General features: G+C 40.1%; 1 pseudogene; it reads left to right on the forward strand.

Moving 5' to 3' along the window:
* Positions 1-7973, forward strand: part of LOC100720103 (RNA-binding protein 47-like) — a 39432-nt pseudogene extending 31459 nt beyond the window's left edge.
* Positions 7974-13899: the final 5926 nt, after the last annotated feature.

The following is a 13899-nucleotide window of genomic DNA, read 5'->3' on the forward strand; positions in this document are numbered from 1 at the left end:
AGTCAAGGGCCCAAAGTCAAAGCAGACAGAAATCATAATCCTTGGGCTGATAGTGAGTGGGCTATGGCCTTCTCCTAATCATTGACGAGGCAACCCCACTGGGAGCAGAATTAATTTCACCCTCAACAATTTATGGTCCTGAAACTTTCTGTCCTTGCTTCTTACTCTGTGCTCCCTTTTGATACACAGTACAGGGTTGCCAGCTGGAATTTTCTCAAAGCTTACTTTTATCACATCATTCTTCTGCCCAGAAGCTTTGCGGTACTTCTGTTTCTGGCCAAAGTGAAGAAACAGGGATCTGGTTTATCAAATCACTGAAGTCAATCAGATGAAGTATTTGAGACCACAGTTCTAGTATGTGTGCTGCCTAAGTGAGGACTGAAACCACGGTTTTAGAGGTAATGAATATGAGGCCGTGCGAGTCAGTGATTTCTAAGACATGGGAAACAAAGTAAACTTTATAACTGCCCGTGGTCATGGTATCATAGACAATGAAGAGAGAAGGGAGGATAAGAAGATTCTTGAACTCCTGAATCAAGATTGAGTGGCACATCCAGGGAGTACAAGGAGGCCACATTGACAGCACAGGGAGCAGAGAGATAAGAGCAGCCTGGAAAAAGGACTCCAGAGACCTGTGGAGGGTCTTCATGGAGAACCCCCAGATCACTGAGTGATACAGAGAGGGCTTCCTGGGGCTGGGAAAAGAGGGAATTAACAGAGAAGCAAGCATACAATGGTAGAAATCATGCCTGTTCCCATCAGGCAGACTGGGAGACTTAGAAATTCATTAGACACAGAATTGAGAGGGAACTTACCTCTGTGGTAGGGAACAATTAGATTTCAATCAGACATGGCACCATCTAAAATTCATGAAAAGAAGACCCTTACAATGTCAAACTATTCCCAACTAACTAAATTATATGTCAGAATAAGTTTTAAGAACACTTATAATACCACTAAAACATCCAGCAATTAATAAGGCAAGGTTAACATTGTGGAGCATCCAATCATAGATTACCGTCAGACACTCAAAGAAACAAGAAAACACAATTCATAATGAAGAAAAACATTAATTGAGTTAAACCAAACTAGAACTGACATAGATGTTGAGACTAGTAAACAAGGACATTAGAACAATTAGCACAGTTGTTTTCCATGGGAAACAACTCAAGAAGTTAACAATTCAAGAAGTTAAGTAGAGATATGAAAGATATATACAAATTCAACTTAAAGTCCAGAAGTGAAACTGCGGTGTCTGAGATAAAAATTCCAGTGGATAAGATTAGCAACAGATTAGACATTGCAGAAAACAGGTTTAGTCTCCTTGAAGGTATAGCATAGAAAATATACAACATGAAACAGAAAAAAAAAAGAAAAATGGAAAAGTGCATCAGAATAAAATTCTGAAAGGCAAAAATTTAAGAAGTCAATGTAGAATTCTATATCCATCAAAAAAATCTCTTAAAAATGAAGATGAAATAGAAGATCTTTCAGACATATCAGAGTTGGAAGAACTGATTCCCAGCAGACCAGTCCTTCAGGTAGAAGGTAAAGGATATTAGCTGGAAACATGAATCTATACAAAAGCATCAGAAATAATGATTATATGGGTATATGTAGGATATTTTTATTGTTTGAACATCTTTAAAAATTATTAATGAAATAATCATAATAAATATTAATAAATAAAAATAACAACAGTACACTGTGGAATTTATAACATATATACTAGCAAACTGTATGAAAGTTATATAAAGTCAGTGAGGGAGAAATGAAGCTTGCTACTGTGTGGTTTGTATAACTATGTGTGTAGAATAATATCACTTAAGGCTAGATTGTTTTCATTTAAAAATGCAAACTATAAACTTTGAAATCACTAAAATAACAAAATAAAGGGTTGTTACCAAAAAACCAACAAAAGAGACAAGATGAAATTACAAAATAAGTGATTAAGATTAAAGAATTAGAAAAAGGGTAAAGAGGGAAAAAAGACAAATGAATAGAAAATAAATAATAAAATGTTACATAAAAACATAACAGTAACAACAGTGAAGGTAACTTAAACATTCCAATTAAAGTCAGATGTCACTAGTTTTTGTATAAAAAGAGAACACTTAAGTTTAAATGTTCATTGCATAAAAAACATCTTTAAGCTTAAAACCACAAGTATATTAAGAGAGAAAAATGAAAAAGATATGTTGTACTAACACTAGATTTTAAAAACCTGGAATGGCTATATTAGCCACTTTCCCAATGACTAGGGCAAAATATCCAGCATGCACAACTCAAAGGAGAAAAGGTTTATTTTGATTTGCTTTTTCAATGGATTCAGTGCATGACTAGCTAGTTCTGGCATAAACAGCAGGTCAGAATGGCACAATTGAGGAAAGCTATTTACTGTGCTGTGATGGGGAAATGGAGAGAGGAGACAACCCAGGTAAGAATGTATCTGTCCGAGTCATACCCCCGGGACCCACATCTGCCAACCAGGTCCCAGCTCCAAACAGCACAGTAGGTTATAAACTGATCGATGGGCATATCTACTGATGAATATAGCACCCTCATGAACCAATCACCTTCTAAAATCCCACCTGTAAACAAAAATTTGGGGTGAACATTTTAGACTTAACCATAACATTCCACTCCTGACCCCTGAAAACGTCCATGTCCATCTCTTTATGAAAAATGCATTTAGTCCATCTCTAAGCTGCTAAAGTCTTCAACGATTTTAGCATTGCCGAAAAGTCTCATCTAGAGCCTCTTCTGAAACTTAAGGCACGCTCTTAGCTGTGAGTACTTGTAAAACTTAAAGTTAAATACTTCTAACATAAAATGCTGTAGGATAAACCTCCCATTTTAAAAGGGAGGAATAGTGGGGATAGAAAGGAATTAGACCAAAGCAAAATGGAAAATTAGACCAAAGCAAATGTTAAGGGGTTCCATGGCTAGTGCCTTGGACAAGTTGTGGTGAGATAGGAGATCCAAGTGGCATGGGTAGCTCTATCTCATGACATCGTCAGTTATAGTACTCAGGACTTCGTGAGGGGTGGCTTCTATGACTGCCTGTAGCTTGTTTTGTCATTGTTTTTGCTTTATTTTTGCAAATATTCCATGTTTCTGCCATCTCTGACTTCCTGGGGTCTCCAGGGCCCTTTTGGCTTTGCTCTGCCAGCTTCACACACTGCCTTCCTAGTGGCGTCTTGCTTCCCAGGACTTCTGAAATCTGGATGGAAGCCTCTGTGATATAATTTGCATTTTGTATGCTCGAAAAATCAGTACTACGTGGATGACACTGTAATGTCTGCTGCCAGTTCAAATCGTATCTGGACTCCCTTGGACCATGGCAGTAGCAATCTCTGCATGCCTGGATGTCTGAACATGATGAAATGAATCCTAGTAAATCAATTTCCTAAGTGGACGTTCTCTAGCAGGGAAACCTGAGGCTCTCTTCTCAAAGCAAAGTCTTTAAAGGAGTTTATATTTACCCCTCTATACTTTGGAATCTGTAAATGGTAGGGTTCCCCCAGTGTCTGAGATGTCTTTAAGTTATCTTTCTTATGCAAAGTACTTGTTTTTTTAAAAAATGCCAATCTTTTTGTCAGCCACATTCTCTTTTGTCCTAACTTTACAGCTGCTTCCTTTTTCTGACAGGCTTCATACTTTTTAGCTTTTCTTTTTAATTCTGATTCTCAGTGTAAATCTCGCTGAAAACAGCCAACGGTACTCATGTCACAGCTTGAACACTGGGCTGCCTTGAAATTTCCTCCATCATCCCTATATTTTATCTCAGGCAGTCTCAGGACATGGGCAAAAGACAACTTTTCTGCCAGACTGTAACACATTTGACCTGTAGTCCAACCATTAATGAAGTCCTTGTTTCCAACTGAACCTCCTGAGTTTGGCTTTTACTGTCAGCACTTTGGTCTTCTGAGTTCTGACCAATATAACACATCAAGTATCACTCACGGTGTTTTAGGGCTTCTCTAGCCTACATCTCCAAATCTTTCCAAATTCCTCCTGCAAAATGGTTGTGAAAGCTTTCAAACCATCTGGTCAGCTAAGATCACAGCAACAGCCCCATTCTTAGTACCAATTTTCTATATTAGTCACTTTTCCATAGCTGGGACCAAGCACCCAACACTCACAACAAAAAAGAGGAGAGGTTTATTTTGGTTCAGTTGCAGTTGATTCATTTCATGGTCAGCTAGATCCAAGGCAGACATGGCACAGCAAAAATGATGTGGTGTAGCGGGGAGGGAAGGGGAAGGAAAACTAAAAAATAAAAGCTGTAACTACCTCCAATATGATTGTAAACAGCATGAATCACAGGCAGGTACTAATAAAAAAATGTCATGGTGGAGGAAAACCAACTTACTACAGTACATGATGGCCAAAAACAATCAATCAAACAACAACAATGAAAAGAAAACAGAGAAAAGCCAAGCATAGTGGCTCACACCTGTAATCCCAGCACTTGGGAGGCTGAGGCAGGAGGATCACTATGAGTTCAAGACCAGCCTGGGCTACATAGTGAGTTCAGGCCAGCCTGAAGTACATAGCAAGACTATCTCAAGAACAAAAACAAGAAGAAGAAGAAGAAGGAGAAGGAGAAGAAGAAGAAGAAGAAGAAAGAGAAGAAGAAAGAGAAGAAGGAGAAGAAGAAAGAGAGAGAGAGAAAGAGAGAGAGGGAGAGAAGGGATCAGGGACATGACCCACCTTCAAACAACAGTCAACTGATCACTGATCAGTATAGTGTCCATATGACCTAATCACCTTCTAAAGCCCCATATTTAACCACAAAATTTTGGGAGAAGCATCTGAAGTGGGTGTGTTAGTATCATACAAGGTAGATTTCAGATCAAATGCTACTACCATGGAAAAAAAAGTCATTTGATAATGACTGAGTCAATTCATGAAGAAAAAATGAGAGTCCTAAATGTTATGCATCTCATAACAGAGCTTTAAAACATGTAAGGCAGACATGGATGGATAAGGGGAAAAGCCAGACCCAACATTACCATCAAAGACTTTAATACCCTTTTTGTAATAATTTGTAGCAAAAGTTTTTTTTAAAAAAAGACAGCAAGATCATAGAACTTTAAATTAATGCTATCAGCCAACTTGATTTAATTTCTAAAATACGCCATGCAACAACAATAGAATAACAGCAAAGATACTCTTTTAAGTGTGCAAGGTATTTATTGAGATGGACCGTGTTTTGGGTCATGAGTTTCAATACACTTATAAGAAATCAAGTGATGTCTGGTATGCAGAATAATAGTCCTCCAAATGTCTATGTTCTAATATGTGGAACATTTGACCATATTAGGTTACATAAAAAACAGAAAGTAGGTTCACTGATCAATTGACTTTGAGGTGGGAAATTACCCATGTGTAATCTCAGGGGTGCTTACTAAGTGGAACAAAGAAGAAGTGAGAGAGAGAACCAGAAAGACAGCAACCTGAGAAAAACTTGACCCAACACTTCCAGTTTTAAAGACGGGAAGAGGGGCATGAACCAAGGAACTATGGAAGTTTCTAGAAGCTAGAAAGGGCAAGAGGATAGATTCTCCCTCAGAACCTCCAGAAGGAATGCACCCTGCCCCTGGCACCTTGATTTTAGTCCAGTGCAATCCATGTCAAACTTCTGATCTACAGATCGATTCAAAAATACATTCATATTCAAATCTTAGGTAATTACTTATAGCAGCCATAGAAAACCGGTACAGCAGACAAGTGAAGTCCAGGTTACTTCCCCAGGGAATTCTGTCAGGTATTTAAGGGAGAAATAACAGCTATTCATAACTATCCAAAACTATCCAAGTGGAGAACACTTCCCATTTCATTCAATAAAGCTAGGATTACTCTGATTTTTAAGAATAAGACGAAGACATTACAATGAAGATGATAGACTGGTTTTTTTCATAAATATGAAAACATTTACATAAAAAATAGGCAAAGTAAATCCAACAATAAATAAAACATAATACAATGGGATTAATTCCAGGAACGTAAGGTTGCTGTAATATTAAAAATCAATCAGTGTAATTCAATATGTTAATAATTTTCAAGATTCAGATGAGCCACTTTGTAGGGGTGGCGCCTGGGCCCCAGGCCCCGCAGTGAAGGCCCGGTGGAGGTCAGGGCTGGGCCGCCTGATGCCTGCTGCGCCCGCCCGGGCCCTGCCCAGCCCGGCTTGAGGAACAGAGGAGGTTGAAGGACACCTTGCTCCTGGTCCCCAGCAGAGCGCAGCAATCCCTTGGCTCACTGAGGAGCTCTGGTGTCCTCAGCCGTGGATGCCTTTGACATTAAGACCGCAGAGGATTCCACCGCAGCCATGAACGCGACCCTGCCACCGAGTCCTCTGCCACGGTGCCTGAGGGCATGGAGGGCGCACCCCATGAGGCGGCCCTGGTGGCTCCGATGGAGCGCACGGACTACTGCAGGGGAACGGGCAGCGCCAGGACTGCGGGGAGTGGGGGGAACGCACCCCAGCGGACTGTGAGGTCTGCGTGGGCAAGATCCCGCGCGACGCATACACGTAGGGGGACGAGCTTGTGCCGGTGTTCGAGGCCGCGGGCCGCATCTACAAGCTGCGCCTCCTGATGGACCTCGACGGCAAGAACCCTCTTTCATCAAGTACTGCCACAAGCAGGAAGCCGAGTGCGCCATGCGCGAGCTCAACACTACGAGATTCGGCCGGGCCGGCTGCTGGGCCTGGGCTGCAGCGTGCACACTCCTCGAGGCATCCGCGAAGAGATCCTGGAGGAGATCGCCAAGGTCATCGTGCTGGACGTCATCGTGTTCGCCAGCGCGGCCGACAAGGTGAAGAACCGCGGCTTCGCCTTCGTGGGGTGTGAGAGCCACTGTGCCACCGCCATGGCGCGCCGCAAGCTCTGTGGGGCCACGAGATCGCCGAGGACTGGGCCAAGCCCGAGGGCGAGGACGTGATGGAGACCGTGAGATCCTCTATGTGCGCAACCTCATAGTTGAGACCAACGAGGACGCTGTCAAGCAGAGCTGGGGCCGGTTCAACCCCTGCTGCGTGGAGCGCATCAAGGAGATCCGCCCCTGCGCCTTCGTGCGCTTCGCCAGCCCGAGGATGCCGTGCAGGCCATGAACGACCTCAACAGCTCCGAGCTGGAGGGTTCGTGCCTGGAGGTCACGCTGGCCAAGTCGGTGGACAAGGAGCAGTACTCCCGCTCCCAGAAGGCGGCCAAGGGCGGCGGCGTGGCCGAGGCTGCTGCACAGCCACGCAGCGTACTCGCGCGACCCCTGGGCGCTCGCCTGCTTTGGTACCTTACAACCGGGCCAACAGGGGCTGCTTCCTGAAAGCAGGCAGTGTACAAGGCCAGGGGTGAGGTGCAGCAGGTGACAGAGCCGCTGGGGGCTCCTACCTCAGGCAATATTCTGCGGGCCGTGGCATCTATAGCCGGTAGCATGAAGGGAAAGGAGAGCAGCAAGGAAAAGGATATGCACTTGGGCCAAATTTGGAAATCTCTGCCGTCAGTCCAGTTGCCATTAAACCTGGTACAGTGGCCATCCCTGCCATCGGGCCCCAGTATTCCGTGTTTCAGGCAGCCCCGGCCCCCAAGATGATTGGAGATGACAAAATTCACACTATGGAGCACATGATCAGCCCCATGGCTGTGCAGCCAGATCCGGCCAGCACTGCCGCTGCAGTGGCAGCCGCCGCCACTATCATCCCTGCAGTCTCGATGCCACCGCCTTTCCAGGGTCGCCCAATAACTCCGGTGCGCACGGTGGCGCCAAACGTGCGGAGAATTCACACTGCCAGCATCTGCGGGGCCAGTTACGCCCCTTTTGCTGCTCCGGCCATAGCCACGATCACCACACTACAGAACAGGCCGCGGAGGCGGCTGTGTATGCAGCGTACCTGCAGGCTGCACACCTCAGGCCTTGCCGCTGCTGCTGTTCAGGTCCCCATCCACGACGTCTACCAGACATACTGAGACTGGTGATGGGAGGAAGACAAGTCCAAAGACAGCACTGAAGGAACGCTTTGCTATTTATGAAGACAGAACAAGTTGAATCAGCTCACATCTGAAACCGGAAAGTGAGGAATGCTATCAAGTACCACATGGAAATCTTTTATATACATGAAAATTTTCACTAGTTTTTTTAAAGATTGTTTTCCACCTCACAGGCCTGTGTTCATACATTTCTATAAGATTTACAATGGTCCATGCCTTAATACCATCTTTTGAAAAATCTGTATGCTATACTACATTTGTATGAGGTTTTGGTTTTTTGCGTGTTAAGGATATATTTTCAGTATGAAGGTTATTTTCTTAACTTCTGCACTCTAGATATTTCTATCCTGTAGTATCTTCAATAATATATCATATATATATATATATATATATATATATATATATATATTTAAAGTACAAGTGAGCAGCTAGGGAACTATTTTGAAAAATATATTCAATATTTAAAGATACAAACCATAGTTCTTTAAAATACTACATAAGATGTTATTCTAAAGATGATACTGGAGAGTGCAATTTTGAAATGAGCAAAACCTCTGCTGTATTTTCACCAGCATTAAGAGTTGATGGTGTTACTATCAGTTAAACACTCCACCTCTCCTTAAGCCAATAAGGGAAGGACTCATCACGACCTGTGCATAAACACTGGAAAGCCCTCACCTGTCCCCATTTCCTGGAGTCCTGTACCTTCATTATTAGCTGTGCCTGTCCCTCGTCCCTCCCCTTCCCCCAACCTCGGTCCTACCACTACCCAACTTCCAAGTTTGACAAGTCTGGGAGAAATGAAGAACTCTGATAGAGAAATCAACGGGTGGCTCTTACTATGCTTCTTTCTGGGTTTTTGTTGGAGTTTTTTGTTTTGCTGTATTTTTTTGTTGTTATTGTTCTAGTTGGGGAGGAATTCTCTTCTATGTGTGCTATTTTCAATGGCAGAGTATGTTTAAGCACAAGGTGTTTGTTATGTTTGTTGTTACGCATAAAACATCTTTGTGTAGTGATTGTCAATATAAAACTTTAATTCCCTTTCTAATGCTTTTATTTTATTTGTTTTTGATGTATGACTTTAGAGACAAAGAATGTATGAAGAAAGACCCTAAAGATTTGTCAGCAGAAAGTTAAGCTTCTGATTGTCTTATCATGTTTCATGCAAAACATGTGTGGGCATCGAGGGCGCTAGCAGCATTGTGTCTGTCAGGCATTACGTCTGTGCTCGCGCTGAGCACTTGCAGGTGAACTTGGCTGATGCAAGTCCGGGAGAAGGAAAGGACCTGAAGGAGTTAAAAGAGAGTCTGTAAATATCCTTTAATGCTTACTTCTACTCCTTTTATGTTGTAGAAGTTCCAGGTTAATACAAAATGAAACCATTTTATTTCAATGGTATTAGAAGGGTTTGACTTGTTAGGAAGTGAATATATTGTTGCAGTGTTTTGGGCCTGTTTAAAGCCTTTTGTTTAGCGGCATGAATGTAAAATACAGTAACATGTTCAGATCATCATCTATTTTATGAAATACATCAACTTGGATTTTTTTAAAAGGCTCTATCAAGGAAATGAGGTGTGCAATAGCTAGTAAATACACAGTTGTATGTCTATATCATATTAGAGGTCCATCACATCTTTCCACTCACTGGAATTTTGTTGATGGCTGAATTTTTATTTGTAAATCAATAGGATCATGCCCTTAGCAAATACTTTTAGATTTGTTTTAAATTAAGAGATTCCCAAATGCCTCCCCCCTACCAGCTGGATGAGCTTTTATATGTAAGGAAGATTTATTTAACTATTCTATAATTATCGAGTGCCTGCTGAGGCCTTTAAACATCCTGACATTCCTTTCCATCATTCTTAAATGACAGAAAGTAACTGTGCAATGTTCCTGATGAGGTTCTCAGCAAGCTGATCCAAACTCAAATCTGTTGGAATGGGTATTCCAGCAAAATGCAATGTGGATCGGATCCTCATCCCTTGACTTGTGTGAAAGAAGTACTGTCCTTCGAGGGAAGGATTGTCCCAGAGGTTCACTAGATGAAACTCTGACCCGGCGTTCTTACTGTATTTTATATGTGCCTGTAAGGTATTTGAGAAAAAGAAAGAAAGAAAGAAAGAAAGAAAGAAAGAACCCCCCCCCCATATCTTAACATAGTCACTACCAAACTACCTTAAACACAAATGTTGTTGGTAGCCAGTTAAGTTATCACTGAGCCGCCTATCTGTTCTCTTATCTGTATCTGTTGTTTCAAAACCATCTCATAGTATACTGCTCGGGCAAGTTTATAACTTGAAATGTGAAACTTTTTTTTAAGGGTTAAGATCAAACTATATAAATTTTTAATGTTGGCAAGAGTTGTTTCCACACATGCTGGTAGTTTAGTTGTCTTTAGCTACTTTGTATTTGAAAGGCTATCTAGATCCTGCTCCATTTACAATGCATTCTTAGGATGTATGTAGCAAATAAAGCTTTCTTTAAGGCCAAAAAAAAAAAAAAAAAAAAAAAAGTTTTCAAAAGAAAAGCATGATCATTTAAACAGATACTATGAAAATATTTTTTAAAATTCCATCATCTATTTCTAATAAAGAAAATTTCAGCCAAGCAGGAACAGGAAAAGATTTCCTCAGCCTTATAAAGGGCATCTACAAAAATCCCGCCGCGAACATCATACTCATGAAAGGCTGAATACCTTCACCCTAAAGCTGGAAACAAGAAAGGCTCTCGGCTCTCACCATATCTATTCAGCTAAAGGTTCTAATCACCATTATCAGTGGGTAAAACGCAGCCACCATCCAGACTGGAAAGGAATGGATATTTTTTTTTTTTTTGATACAGTACTAGAAAATCTGATGGAATCTGTGAGTAACCTGCTAGAACTAATGAGGACACAAGATCAATACACACAAACGAACTGCCTTTCTGTGTATCAGCAACAACCAGAAGCTAAAATAAAAAGATATATACATATCTGATGAAAACTGCAAAAGAGTGAGGAGAGGAAAGAAGACCTAAATAAATGGAGGGTTACAATTTGTTCATAGGTCAGATAACTCGTACTGATACTATGTCAGTTCTCCCCAAAATTGATATGTAGATCCAGTGCAATCCCATTCAAAACCCCAGGAGATTGTATTTTTGAATAGAAATTGTTGAACTGATTCTAAAATTTATGTGGAAATGCTGAGAACTCTTAATAACCAGAATAACTTTGAAAAATAAGAATAAAACTAAAGTACTCATGTTACTCAGAGCCAACAAATATTTCCTTAAAGTACCAAATAGTGATTATTTTAGGACAGTGAGCTATTTTGTCTCTATCACAACCATTCAATTCTGTCATTGTAGAGAATAAGCAGCTATAGACAACATAAAAATGTATAGTGTGTCTCCATTCAATAAAACATTATTTACACAATAAACAGCCGGCTTCTGGACTTCCATTTGCATACCACTGATCAAGGCAATGTGGCATTGCTATCAGAACAAACTAACAGATAAGTGGAACAGAGCAGAGAATATATAAAGGTACCCACCCACATATGGAAAAGAGACTTTTTATAAATACAAAGGCAATTAAGTGCTGAAAGGATAGTTTTTTTTAATCAAATGGTGCTCAATATTTGAATGTAAAAAATGAACTTTGATCTGTACCCCACACTACATATAAAGTAAACACAATATAAGTCATATTCTTATAGCATATTTAAAAAGAACTCAAGATGAATTATAGTCAAATGTGAGATGGTTAAACCTGTAAAACTTCTAGAAGAAACTATAAGACAGAATCTATGACTCTATGTTAAATAAAGATTTCTTAGATATGGCATTAAAAATTACCCATAAAATCAAATTAATGTACCAGAATTCACCAAAATAAAAAAGTTATGCTCTCTATAAGACACTTTTCAACATGAAAAGCTAAGTCACAGATTAGTAGCTAAAACATACGTCTATAAAGAACTTGTGCTCAGAATACAGCAAGAATAAATGAAATTCACTACTAACAAACAATTCGAATTTAAAAGGATGGAGAAATTGGGAGTAGTGGCACATACTTGTCGACCCAGCACTCTGAGAGGCTGAGGTAAAAGGATCACAAGCTCAAGTCCAGTCTGGGTAACTTGGCAATTTGAGTGAGATCTTGTCTCAAAATAAAAAATTTTAAAAAGCTAGAGATGGGCATAGCTGTACCCAGGGAAGAAGCTACAATTCTTTCATTCTTTTGTAGGAATGTCAAATCATGTACAAATATGGAGAACTGTCAGGCAATTGCTAAAAAACTAAAAATATACCTACTTATGATACAGCCATTCTACCTGTAGATATTTACTCCAGGAAAAAAAATCCTCATAAAAACACATACACTCAAACATGCATAGCAGCTTTTCTTTTTGATTTATAAAATACAAATTTTTAAAATAATTTTTCAAATTTACATCAGCTTTATTTGAAACAACTCAAATGCCCAAAAAACTATAAATAGTGGCATGTCTGTATAATGTAATGCCATTCAGCAATAAAAAAAATGAATAAACTATCAGTAGCATGTTACAACACAAATCAATCTTAAATTAATTGTGCTGAATGAAAGAAACCAGAAAAAAATGTGTACATATTGTATAATTCTATGTATGGAAAACTTTAAAAATATGAATGAGCTTATATGGATGATCAGTGGCTGCTGTGGAAGGTGCGGGATAAGCAGGAAGGTTATCAAGGGGCTGAATGGGGATGGATATCGTCATTTATTTGACTGGTGATGGTTTCTAAGTATATACATCACAAACATCATTCTATTTATATTTTAAAGTAATAATCATATTTGTTGTTTTATATATGTACAAGTGATTGTATGTCAATCATACATAAAAAAGATGGTTTTCTTAAAAAATGAAATAGCTTATTTGTAATTCAACACTAAAAAGAAAAAAATTCTGTTAGTCAACTTTCCATAACTATAACAAATACCTGAGAAACTCACTTACAAAGGGGAAAGGCTTATTTTGCTCCACAGGTTTGGAAGGGCCAGACTATAATCCATTGGTCCAGTTGCTTTTGTCCGGTGATGAGGCAGCATGCCATTGGGGTGCAGTAGCTGGTGAAACCAAGTCTTAACACCTGACCAGACTGAAAATATGCTAAATGTTAACCTACAATTTGGGGTGCAAATTCAGGGTTAGGGGTATAGTCATAGTTATACAGAGATAACTGACCCAGAGATATATTTCTGTGCAACTCGACTTTTGAGCACAAAACAAAGAAACAACTCAGAAAAAAAAAAAGAATGGGTTTGTTCTTTATTCAGTAATTTTCTCAGCTAAGCAATAATTACAGAAATAACTGACACACTCATATGATTTACTGGTGTCCACTACAAAGAATTGCAAATTGTGGGCCATCCTCAAATTGTGGAGTTTCTTTTTCTATTTTTGTTACAAGGGACAAGAAATCAGAAAGACAGGCTTCTCTGTGGAAGAATTTAGGAGAGACTTTTGAAAAAATATTTTGAGTCAAGTGAGACTTTATAAATGACAGCTTTTCTGGTAAACTGTCACAAGTTGGATGGTAAGGAACTGGAAATCTGTAACCAGTAGGGATGCAAGGGCAGCCAGGAGCTGCCGTGGGCAGGGCAAGCGAGGATGCAGGAGCCACACTGCAGCTGGCTTTTCATTAAAGAAAGTAGAGACCAGACCTGGATAGGCATTCAGAGTAACAGAAGGATCTGGGGGGTGAGCGCCACATTTCCTTTAGTCATGCCCATCATTCTTATCTTCTCGTCAACATTAGTCCCTTGATATTCAAAAGAAGAGAAAAAAAGAGGAAGACAAGAAGGAAAAAGAATATGCAATAGAGACAGGATTTAGCTCACCACTTCTAACGTATTCTATTATTTTTCCTT

This window comes from Cavia porcellus, unplaced genomic scaffold (genome assembly GCF_034190915.1).
Source record: "Cavia porcellus strain 051 isolate PalLab524CR breed Dunkin Hartley unplaced genomic scaffold, mCavPor4.1 scaffold_12, whole genome shotgun sequence".
NCBI classification, from domain to species: Eukaryota; Metazoa; Chordata; class Mammalia; order Rodentia; family Caviidae; genus Cavia; species Cavia porcellus.